Source organism: Desmodus rotundus, chromosome 3 (assembly GCF_022682495.2).
Source record: "Desmodus rotundus isolate HL8 chromosome 3, HLdesRot8A.1, whole genome shotgun sequence".
Taxonomy (NCBI): Eukaryota; Metazoa; Chordata; class Mammalia; order Chiroptera; family Phyllostomidae; genus Desmodus; species Desmodus rotundus.
The window spans coordinates 129,016,056-129,028,335 of NC_071389.1; the positions used below are offsets into that span (position 1 = coordinate 129,016,056).

Here is a 12,280-nt window from a genome sequence, read left to right on the forward strand (position 1 = left end):
CTCTAGACTCGCTCACATGTGTGTGTCTCACTGCTGCCGATCCCTCCCCTCAGAAAAGCTTTCACAATGAGATTTACAAAGCTGTTAACCCTACAGATGGAAGACCAGGATGTGGAAGGCAAGATGAATTTCTGGAGCTGGTCATCAAATGGGAGTGTAGGAACAGCCCCTGTTAAGATGCTTAGCTCTTGCTGGGGAACCAGGAACAATGTTTATCATTTCAGGGTTGAATCTGCCTTGCTTATAGCTATTCCAATAATTGTCTTAGTTGTGAGATCCAAGCCCACCTATAGATAAGGGAGGGTGATAGAAAGTTCCCAAAGTTCCCTGGTTGGTGTGTCTCAGTGGATTGAGTGCCAGCCTGTGAACCAAAGGGTCACTGTTTTGATTCTCAGTCAGGGCACATGCCTGGGTCGTGGGCCAGGTCCCCAGTGGGGCGTGAGCAAGGAGCAACCACACATTGATGTTTTTCTCACTCTTTCTCCCTTCTTCCCGTCTGTTTAAAAATAAAATCTTTAAAAAAATTTCCCAAAGTACCTGAGGTTGAATCTCATGTGGCATAAGCTCTAAAGGAGGATTTAAAGTGAAATTCTCATATATTCAAATTTAGGCAAAAGTAATCTTGGATTTTTGTATGAGTCAGCTTGGACTGTGTCATCCTGCGGTGATAAATAGCCCCCAAATTCCAGCAGCTTTGTGGCTAGTTTATTTGCAGGTTGATTTCACATGTCTTCCCCATTCTGGGGTCCAGACTGCAGGAGTAGCCCCTCTCGTACATGCTATTCTCATGGTAAGAAGGTAAAAGAGTGAAGGGGAAACTATTTGATGGCTCTTCAAGTTCAGATGTGGGACGTTTCAGTCCTGCTTACATCCCACTGGCCAAAGCCAGTCACACAGCCAAGCTTGCAGCTGATGGCCGAGGGAAGTGTATTTCTTCCTCTAGCAAAGGCATTGCAAGTCACATGCAGTGAGCAGGGTGAATGATGCCACTATTGGGGGTGCGGAGAATAATAGAAAACAAAATTAAAACCTGCAACCTAAATGGGAACAACAGTACAATCCCTTCAGGTGTCCCGTTAGCGATACATGTGTGATTTCCTACTATGGAGGTGACGTGAGCAGCCTTCCTTTCTCCATATGTGAACCTGATGAAGCAGTTACATTTGGGGAGAGGGAACATGGGCCTTAACACAAGAATCACTCTCACCTCTGGGAGAGATGCACATTTTGGGGAGGCAGTTAGGGAATGAGACTATCTGAGTTTATAGGAGACAGGTTTTCCCACTTTCTACTGACTCCAGGGATAAATACTATTGATTGGAACAGCGGCAGAAAACTGTTGAATTTGTTGTTCCTTTCCTCTTTCACTTTAGTGTCATTCACAAATGCTTTAATTTCAAATGTTAAATATTTGTATGATGAAACTCCGTAAGTGTGTCAACTGTAGCATTTACTCACCCTCCCTACCTGGTCCTGACCTGCGAGGCACAAGAAGGTGTTTGTTGCACCTGCTGGCTGCGTATTTGTGCAATGATGCATGCTCTTCTCTAGTGTAGTGTTTAAAAGCATGAGCTCCGGAGCCAGTTTCCTAGTTCTAGTTCTAAATGTACTATTTACTGACTGTGTTTCTTAAATGTTTATGCCTCATTTTTCTCATCTGCAAAATGGAGATAATAATAGTTCCTATTATGTAACATTTATTAAGGGTTCAGTGAATATATGCATATTCACTGTTCTGGAACAGTGGCTCTATTTCAGGTCCAATCATCTAGAATGATACTTGTCGTGCAGCAAGTGTTTTCAAAAAAAAATGTTTGTTGAATAAATGCATAAGCCCCCTTCATGATCCAGGTCATTGCTTCTTCATCTTACCGTTGCTTAAGCCAGAAATATGAGATTCATCCTTGATATCTCCTTCTTCCTTATTCTCGAATTCCATGTGTTTGTACTCTACAAATGAACATTTTAATCCATCTCCCCTCCTACTACATTGGTACACAGTGCCACCATCATCTCCCCGTAAAGGAAAGGCTCGTGTATGGTCTCTCTGCTCCCCCTCTTACCCCGCCGATCAATTTTCCAAACAGCAGGAAGGGAGGTTTTCTTAAAGAGGTAAACACTGTGATAACAATACTGTGATAACATGATCCCCTATCGCCCTCAGAGTCTGAAACCCCTAATAGTGCTGTCAAAGCCCTGCCCCTGCCACCTCCCGCCTCCTGCCAGGCTTTCCTCTGCCTGTGCTTTCTCTGTCTGGCCACAGTGACTTTTATGCCATTTCTCAAGCATTTCCACGGCATCTTCCTTCAGTCTTCACACCCAGTGTTCTCTGTGGCTGCATTACTATTTTCTTTATCCTCTCCACCTGCCCCCTCCCTTAGCTGATGTGTATTAATTCAGAAAGTCTCAGATTGCAAGTTGGCTTCTCAGAAACACCTTCCTTTCTTGCCAGGTATGTATCCTTGTTCAACTTTATCGACATTTCTGATGATCCTCTTCTCCAGCACTTACACGAGAAATATGCATCTGAGTAGTTTTTGAAACTTATTGGATATATGAGTGTGGCTTTTTGTCATTATTTAAAATAACTATATGGGGAAAAGGAGGCCCCCCAAATCCACCTTAAAACCTTCCCTCCCAGTTATAAAGCTCCTCTGTGGACTCCCCAAAAGAGTTTGTGCTGAATATTGTAGGGCTCCTAAAAACAAACATTTACTAATCGTTATATTGATTTCAAAATGAATCTTTTAATATAGCACTTTGAAAACAGTTATGATGTAGTAGTCAGTGTAAATAATTTCTAAAAAATGAGTTTGTACTCCTGATAGTGCTTACAAGTTCAGTGACAGGGGAGAAATAAAGCAGATTTAGCTTAGTAGAATTCCCGCATCCAGGGCATGGCCCTGGGCTATAAAAGGAATCATCTGGGTGAATTCTGAAACGTCTCAGGAAACAAGGAGAAAAGACTTGGCTAAGGGACTTTAGGTGCTACATTATGTTTCTTTGACCTTTAACATTACCTTTTTCATAGGTTTCTTTTAAGATATGCACTCACATTAATCAATATGCATTAATACAATGCACGAGCATTTTGTATATGTCTGCATTTTGTTTCCCAAAGCAAGATTCCATGTCTCAGGTTTAAGAGCTAATAAAAGCATTTTAATAGCACATAGTGGAAATACAGTGTGAACTGGCATGAATTAATGCCTGTGCTTTCCTTCTCCACAACCCCCCTTTTTTTAATCCACAGAAACATCAAATATATTGTTTTTCACTATACTTGCAACTATGAGACATATGGGTTTCCAATGAAATTGTCTTGCAGCACAGATGTAGCAATAATTATAAACAAACTTTTTAACTTCTGAAAAATCACTGCATGCCAAGCAAGACACGACAGCAAAAAGAAAGTAAAGCATACCAAAACGACATCTTTAAGTCACGATCCTTCAGGTTCTCAAGTATAGTTTACTGTAGAAAGGCTGACAACTCTGACATGTTAGGACATATCCAACTGATGCTTGGTAAAGAGGTTTCACAACCAAACTGTATTACCATTTTATTTGAAATTATTTTCCTCCGTCTTTACTTCTTAGGCTAAAAGCCCCTCAGTATATGCTCTCCCCCCTTAATAGAATATTCAGTTGATTTGCGTTCTAAGTACACAGGTAGAACGTTTCTGTGAAAGAAATTGACTAAATCCTGTAAAATCTTTAATTGGTGCTTAAATTCCAGCAGCTGCCTTTCTGCAGATAGCCTGGGCCCCCGGGAAACAGACTAATGCAATGCTCAGGCTTTGTTCACGGCAGCCTCCTTTCCTCTATCCCGGGAGCTAAGATTTGCATGTTTTTCCCAGCTTTACTTCCTCTTTCAGAAAGCAAAATATGTGTGAAAAACTTCTAATATAAAACATCAATCTTCCTCCCTGAGCTAAAGTCAGTTGTGGCTGAAATATTAGTTTTTGAGGTTGTATGGGCAAGCTAATGGTGGACAGAGTTTAGCCCTTCAACCCAATGGATTTCAGACATTTGGATGCTTGCTCTCTGTCACCCTCCTCGTCATTGGAGAACAGTCATCAGAACACAATGCCAGGTGTGCTCTACTTCTAGAGAGCACACAGGTAAAGAATACTTTTAAAAGTGTATGTGAACCATGTTTTGGTTGTCTCTGGGTGTTAAACCACATTGATTTAGGAAAGTTTTATGGATTTAATGGGGTTATACTATCCTGTCTGAAGTGAGGTGATAGATGACTTTGATGAGCGAATTTGGTTTCTCCTGTTTTAAAGGTTTTTTTTCAGGGTGATTTCCATCTCCCCAAATATGGTCTATTCCATGGTCTGAGGACCGGTAGGATCAGCATCATTAGGAAGCTTTTTAGAAAGTCAAATTCTCTGACCCAAGGAGTCTCTGCTGGCAGACCAGGATTTGTGTCAATGTCTGTGGACATTTGGGAAGTCCTGAACTACACAATAGATCAGTTGTACATGGTGGGTGGTTAAAAGTGTAGACTGTGGAGTTAGACAGCCTGATTTGCCCAAATATTGGTCACTTATGTGGAAAGTTATATGAGGTCTGTCCAGAAAAGGTGACTATTTGGGCTAAAACTGATGATTATCGATTGCAATGGCCTGTACTAATTTTATATTTAGATTATAGGCCATGATGGTTTTGCTCTTATAGTTTTCATTCTCTTAGATTTTCTATGTATGCAGCCATATAATCCTTAATTCATCATCATCATCATCATCATCGTTTTTCTCCTACTCCTCATTTTAATAGTATGATGGATAAAATCTCTAATACGAATTTGAAATAAAGAGGCCGTGATAGATTATCACAAAATGACCCCCAGTGAATCACATTTCTCTGTGTTTGTACCTGTTGAATCTTGCCTACCATTTAGCTCGGTTTAGGTTACAGAATATTATAGATTTGGTGGTGTCTGAATTCAATCCCCTAAACTTTACAAAGCCTTGAAGTTCCTGCTTTTGCATTCTTGAGATTCCTGAGATGGAATGTGAGTAAGCCTGAGCTGTCCTACTGAAGAGGGCACATGGAGAGAGAGAGTCCAGAGAATAAAAGCCTATGAAGGGAAAGAGGCTTTGGAGGACGAAGGTCTATAAGAAAAGAGAGAGGCCCTGAGTATCTCAGGTTAAGAACTAGCCACGTGAATGAGAACATCTTGAATTGTTCAGCTGAAACCAGAACCACATTAGCAAGCCCAGCGGAGACTGAAGTGGGGTAGGCAAGTCATCCCATCGAACTCTGCCTAACCAATTTACAGAAGCGTGAGAATTAACAAATCATTGTTCTTATAAAGCTGTAAGTTTGAGGGCTGTTGATCTCATAGCAATAGATAACTGTTTCAGTGGTAATGAAGAGGTTTTCTTCTTTGTTTTTACCTTTTATTGACTTTAAAGATATTGCTTCTAATGATATACTATTAAGCAAAATGTTTTTCTGTACCTTTTTGGCAGGTATGCCATCAGATTAAGAAAGTTTCCATTTGACCATAGCTTTCAGAAAGTTTATTTTTTTTGAAATCCCTTTCTCATATCTATTGTAATGATGATAATTTTTTTATTTTATCTATTAACACGACCAGTTGCATTTTTTTATTGTTGTTCAACTACAGTTTTTAAACAAATATTCCTTGCATGTCTAAGATAAACCACATTTTATAAGTTAAAATGTACATTGCTAAGTTTTGTTTTCCAATATGTTATTTAGAATTATTGTATCCATGCTTATGAATACAATTCTTGCATTATTTTTCATTCCTCAGTTTTTCATGTGTAGACTTGTATCGGGGTTTTTATTGTCCTCATATAACGACTGTAAATACAGGCATACTTAGTTACCAGTATCTACAATGTACCTGGAAATATGTCAGACAGAACATTTTTGCATATTATGTGCACATTATATTCCAATTTTTAAATGGTACAAAAATGCATTCTCAGGTCATCCAAACCCCTCAATCAAGTTTATCCACCTATTACTGAAACTTTCCTAATAGAAGGTTTTATTTTTTTAATAATGAATCTTAGAAATTTTTTAAAGATTTTATTTATTTATTTTTGGAGAGAGGGAAAGGGAGGGAGAAAGAGAGAGAGAGAAAAAGCATGGACCTCTCATACATGCCCTGGCATCCTGACAGGAGAGCAAACCCTCAACCCAGGCATGTGCCCTGACTGGGAATTGAACCAGTGACCTTTTCTTTGCAGGATGATGCCCGACCAGTTGAGCCACACTGGCCAGGGCAAGTTTTTTTTTTTTTTTAAATAATGGCATATAAATCATTTATTCAGTTATTTTCACTAATAATGATGCAATGTCAAATGCAAATGACATTTGTAATATGTACATAAAAAGATGTTCTACTACATAAATAATCAATGAAATAGTATTTTAAAGATACTACAGTAGTCCCCCCTTATCCATGGGGCACACATTCCAAGACCCTCAGTGGATGCACAAAACCACAGATAATACCAAACCCTACCTATATTATGTTTCTTCCTTAACATGCATACCTATGATGAAGTGTAATTTATAAATTAAGTATAGGAAGTGATTAACAACAATAACTAATAATAAAATGGAACAGTTGCAGCAATGTACTTTAATGGTTTGGGGGCCTTGTAAGCAAAATCAGGGTTGGTTGAACACAAGCACTGCAATACTGGGATCGTCGATCCGATGACCCAGACAGCCCCTCAGGGACTAACAGGCAAGTAGCACATGCAGGGTATAGGTGTCCTGGGCAACACATTGTGGGTGGGATGGCACAGGATGGTGCGAGATTGCATTATGCTACTCAGAATTGAGAGCAATTTAAAATGTATGAATTGTTTGTTTCTGTGATGCTTTATTAAATATTTTTGGAGATAGTTGACTGCAGGTAACTGAAACTGTGGAAAACAAAACCACTAATGGGGGGATTACTGAAATTTCAAGTGGACCCAGGGTTGGTACTGTGCCCGGCTGTCCAGCATATGCAAACCGAAGTCACCCGGGAATATATAGGAATAGGTAGTGATTATAGAGTCTTTTAAAATAGCAGTACTATCCTTGGGACATTACCCAGCATACACTGAAGCTGCACGGCCTTCGATGGCCCTGGGTAGCATACAAATTCACCAGTTTTCCTAGTGTACAAATTAGATTTTCAATAGGAATTTTTGAGTTAGTAAGTTTGGGCAAAAATTTGTAACTCATCATAGTGAATATTCATACCAAGAAAGGATGTGTGGTGAGGTATACTCATAAATCTTTTGCTTGTTTCATGAGTTTTAATATGCAGCATTTTCACACTTGAATATTTTAAATTTACCTTAATTTCTATTTTTTACTTATGAATTATTTAGAAATGCTTTTAAAACTTTTCATATGTGTTTCTTCTTGTTATTTTAAAAATCATCTGTACTTACATGAAGTGCTATATTGTTAAAAAGTGCTCTACATGTTTATTTTTTGGTATTTGTTTAAAACTCATTTTATTGCTTGGTACATGATAAATTTTTTGTAAATATATCACATGGTCTTGAAAATATTGTGTAGCTTTTAACCTTGGCATGCATAGTGCTAATTATATATTATCATACCAAAGTCATTGATTGACATGTTTAAATCTTTTATATCCTTGTAACAAACTATAGAAATGATTCCTGAAAGTATAGTCTTTAAATCTTTTATATTCTTATTGACTATTTAAATTACTACAGGAGGTGTATAGATATTTTTAAATTTCTCACTATGGTAGTAGAAATTTTAACGTGTCCAGTTAATCATCTCCGTTGTATTCTGGGATTTATTAGTAGATACATGCTGGTTTTAAATTATAACATTTTCCTGTCAAGTATTATTTTATTGTTATGTAATGACCATTTTTTCTCCTAATTGTTCTTTTTACCTTAAAGCATATTTTGCTTAGTACTAACTTAGCCTTAACAGCTTTCTTTAGGTTAACATTTTCATAGTATTTTAATATCCTTTTATAAGTTTTGCATCTGATTCATTTTACCATCCAATCCTCCTTATTGGTCATAATTAGTTTGTGAATCTCTTTTGGTTAATGTCTGTTCTCTCTGAGAGTTTTAATTTTCAGCAAAACTAATATAGAACTTGTCAGACACTCTGTCTGAGTCAAATGGTTTTCTCAACATACTACCAAAGTCTTGCTTCTGAGAGTTTCTTATTCCCCATCTGGTGGCCCGAATCAAAATTTTACCCCTCAGCATAATCCTTACCCTAACCCTAACCCTAACCCTAACTATCATCCGATGTCTAAACCCACAGCAAATTCTCATTGGTCAACCATTGCTCTTTTAAAACAACCCTAAATGTTCTTCAGGGACCCTTACCTCATAGGGTCTTGTTTTTTTAGGTGGATCTAAAATTATGCACCTCTTGGTAGGTCCATATGCCCTTCCAATATTGTATTACCCTCTTACACAAAAAAAGTCTGTGAAGTCTACAAGTTAGTTTTAATTGTTTTTTCCTTAAAATTTAAAATTCATATTACTTGGTAACTGCACAGTAATACATATTTCCAGTTGGAATTATACGTGTGTCATTCTCGTCCCACTCCCATGGACCTCCCGTGTCACTCACCGGCATCACCCACGATGTTTTCCCTCTTTGGAGGTGCTAGCTATTGTTTTTCATAGCAAATTGATTTCCATATTTATTTGGATGTTTTTCTCCTCCCTTATCACATTTAGTTTCATTTCCTTTTGATTAGTTTATCTAGCCTCTGGGCAAACACATTCTCCAAGGAGAAAATTGTGCTTAAGCTTGACAAAGCTTAGAAAATGAGATGAAAACAGGGAAGGCATTCTAGGTTAAATGAATGGTACCCAGGAAGAAAATAAAAATGTAAGTAGGAAATAATATATGGATAACTGTGGGATTTCTGAAAGAAAATAATAAGAGATTAGGTAGAGATAGTAGGTAGAGGCCCCCCAAAATAGCCTTATTTTTCAACTGTAAAAGTTTAAATTTATTCTGTAGGTTTTAAAATTTCATTTAAAGTTCAGAAGTGCTGCTCATAATCACATTTTTAAAATATCACTCTGGACATGACAAGTATGAGACATTGGAATAGAAATCAGACACACAAGTTTGCATAAAAATCTGGATTATTATTCTAAATAAAATGGACAAGAAGTGAGAGGTTTAAGAGGTAATGAAGAGAAGGGGTAAGACTGAAGTGAGACAGATAAACAGGAAGACTTTGGTGAGATTGTTTAGCTTTTGAACTTGAAGAAAGTAGCATTACTGATAGTTCCAGGCAAAATAACTGAGGGGAAAGGACGGGTGTGTGTTACACCTGGTGGGCACGTTCAGGTAGCCTTGTAAGAGAAGTCTGTCAAGCCACGTGGCCGTGCACTCCTTTGGTTTCAGAGTGACAGTCAGGGCGCACACATCGGGACACGAGGTGTGGCAATCTGAGAGCAATGCCCCGCTATGACTCTGTCGGGATGAGGGATAGAGACCTAACTCAGATTAGTTTAAGCAATAAAGAAGATTAATTGGCAAGGTGCTTGTGTAGATCACAAAGTAAAAGAACAACATCAGACCAGGAGAGTTAATGAACAAAATAAACTAATGAACAAAATACAACCAGAGACATGGAAACATGGAACAGACTGACAGTGACCAGAGGGGAAGCGGGGAGGAGATAGTGGTGGAAAGAAGGGAAAGGGACTAGACAAAGAACATGATAAATGATCCACAGACATGGGCAACAGTGTGGGGACTGACTGTGGGAGTGGGGGTGGGGAGCATGGGCGGAGGAGGGCAAAGGGAGAAAAATTGGGACAACTGTAATCGAACAACAATATCAAATGATTTAATTAAAAAAAAAACAACAACTGGGGCTTGGCCACAACCAGAAATTTTCTCTTCTTCCTATTCTCTTTGCTTTTATTTTCTTCTATGGTAGACAGATGTCTTCCCTGTTGTAAAAATGGTAATTACTGCAAAACTTTGGAATCATATCATGAAAGAACTTTTCTAAACAGGAACTGCTTGCCTTGGTTTTGTAAAATCCGAGTACAAGCTCTGATTGATTTATTCGGGTCATGAATTTATTCCTGGGCCACTCACTGTGGTCGGGAGCAGGAGACAGTGTGGTTAAGATTCAGCTCTGTAGACAGGAAGGTGGATCTATCACTAGACAAAGTGATAGAGGGGATATTATATCTCTGGAAAAAAGAAACCACAGCTTCCACTAAGATGACTCAACTTGCATCTCCTGATTTTATAAGGCAATAATGACAAGAACATATATTTACAGTATGGTGATAACCAGAGGGAAAGGTAGGTGTGGGGAGGTAGAAGAGGGTATAGCGGGGATAAATGGTGATGGATGCAGACTGGACTTGGGGTGGTGAACACAATAAAATATACAGATGATGTATTAGAGAATTGCGCACTTCAAACCTATAGGATTTTATTAACCAATGTCACTGCAATAATAAAGAAGAAAAATAAATGGCATCCTCTTCTAACTTAAAAACACGTATATTTGCAACTGCATCACTGCTGGACGTTAAAACCAATAAATGCTACATTAGTCAATTGGTAACATCATTGGTGATGATTAGAAGAAAACAAAATGAAAAACTGATAGACTGGCACTGAAGTAGCAAAACATTAAATAAAATACTGTGCCTTTTGTCAAACCTATATGCACTAAGTAAGAATATCATCAAAGGCATGGTCTTTCTTTGAAGTAATTAGAATCATACATGATGAGACATCAAAGGATGGGTTTCAGGATGAACAAAAGAAAGTTTGCTTCAGCAAGAAAACTGCTTGGTGTATATCATTAGAGAAGAATGAAGTCAAAAGCGTGAAAACAATAATCCATCAACCTGTGGCATCTTGACTCTGAACAAGTCCGAAAGCCAATGATGTTGTATGTTGGGCTCATCTGTGACAAAAACCATGTGGCAACATACATCTAGAGGAAGTAGAAGTCATAAAGAAGAGTAAAGACAGCTAGGAGCAGAACAGCAGAAAAAGAAACACATGGGGAGAGAAACAGAAACGGAGCTGTGAGTCATAATTACGGCAGGGCATAAGGTGTGCAAATGAACTGAGGTGCTGCCGAAGCTGCTGAGAAGCACTGAACAGCATCCCAGTTCTCCACGAGGTTCGACTGCATGCAGTTGGACGACTTCAGTCAGTTCTGACTTTCCTGTGTATCCTTAGGGTATACCTCCAATTACTGAAACAGTCTCTCTGGGTCTGTGTTCCTTGAAACCTGAAGAATCCTCGTTTTATATTTTTCTTTTAGACAACTCCTTTGTTTAAAGACAATGGGTTCCTAATAAAAGCTATGGTTTTTGCAGTGCCGTATCCTTGCTTAATGTGCATGTCTGTGCACATCGTTGAGATTTGAGCAGCAAATACAAGTTTAATTAAGCCGAATTTATTTTCCAAATGATTCTCTAGTTTACCAAGAACATTCTGGAAACTGTGATTTGGAGACAACATAGTATGATTTTAGAGCACAGGAACCTTGAGGTCAAACAGACCTGGCTTTCAATCTTGAAACACTGTGCTCTCAAACAGGTTTTCTAAGATTGAATTTTAACACTTTTAAAGTAGAGTTAATAATAGTGCCTCTCATTGGGTTGTTTTAAAGTTTAAATTAGATAGTATGCTTTAGTAAAATTATTAGCATATAGTACCCCAAATTGTTAGTTATTAATTATCACTTGACTAGTATGTTAACTATTACCTCATCTTAACTTATTGCTGTGAGATTAATAAAATAACTTTTGTAAATACTAGTATCTATTATGTATTTGAGAAGATTATTTCAATATTGCCTTGTTGTGATAAAAACACTTGTATGATACGCAGGCAGGTCAAAAAAAAAGAGAAAAGAATGGATATTTGTCAAGTCCATTATTCCAAACGTATAGTAATAATGTTTGGATTATCTCTCTTAGCACATGGTAAATGAATTACTAAGTAAAATATAATTTCTTTAAGCATCCTAGGGTTTGAGAAGTGTAAGAAAAACAACTATGGATTCCCTACATGAGTTCTGAACAACTGAGATAAAAGACGAAAGAGTAAAGCAGTGTTATCGGTAATGCTGACATTGCAGGTGGTGGCTTGTATCCGCAGGCCGGTGAGAGGCCTAACACAGAACGGGAGAGTTAGGCAGCCACAGGCAGCCCCGGCTTTAGAGCCAGGCTTCGGGCTTAGGGTCAGAGCCCAGACAGCAAAGCGGTTTGCGTTTTCCTGCCAAC

The 12,280-nt window shown here is 38.3% G+C and overlaps 1 long non-coding RNA gene and 1 pseudogene across 1 annotated transcript in view; one reads left to right on the forward strand and one right to left on the reverse strand.

Moving 5' to 3' along the window:
• The first annotated feature begins 5,201 nt into the window (after nucleotides 1–5,201).
• LOC139440772 (uncharacterized) overlaps nucleotides 5,202–12,280 on the forward strand; it is a 40,093-nt gene continuing 33,014 nt past the window's right edge. Inside the window, exon 1 of the long non-coding RNA XR_011650928.1 lies at nucleotides 5,202–5,327. This is a non-coding gene — a long non-coding RNA (uncharacterized lncRNA). The remainder of the gene's footprint in view (nucleotides 5,328–12,280) is intronic.
• On the reverse strand, nucleotides 7,612–7,691 carry LOC112322171 (small nucleolar RNA U3; annotated as a pseudogene).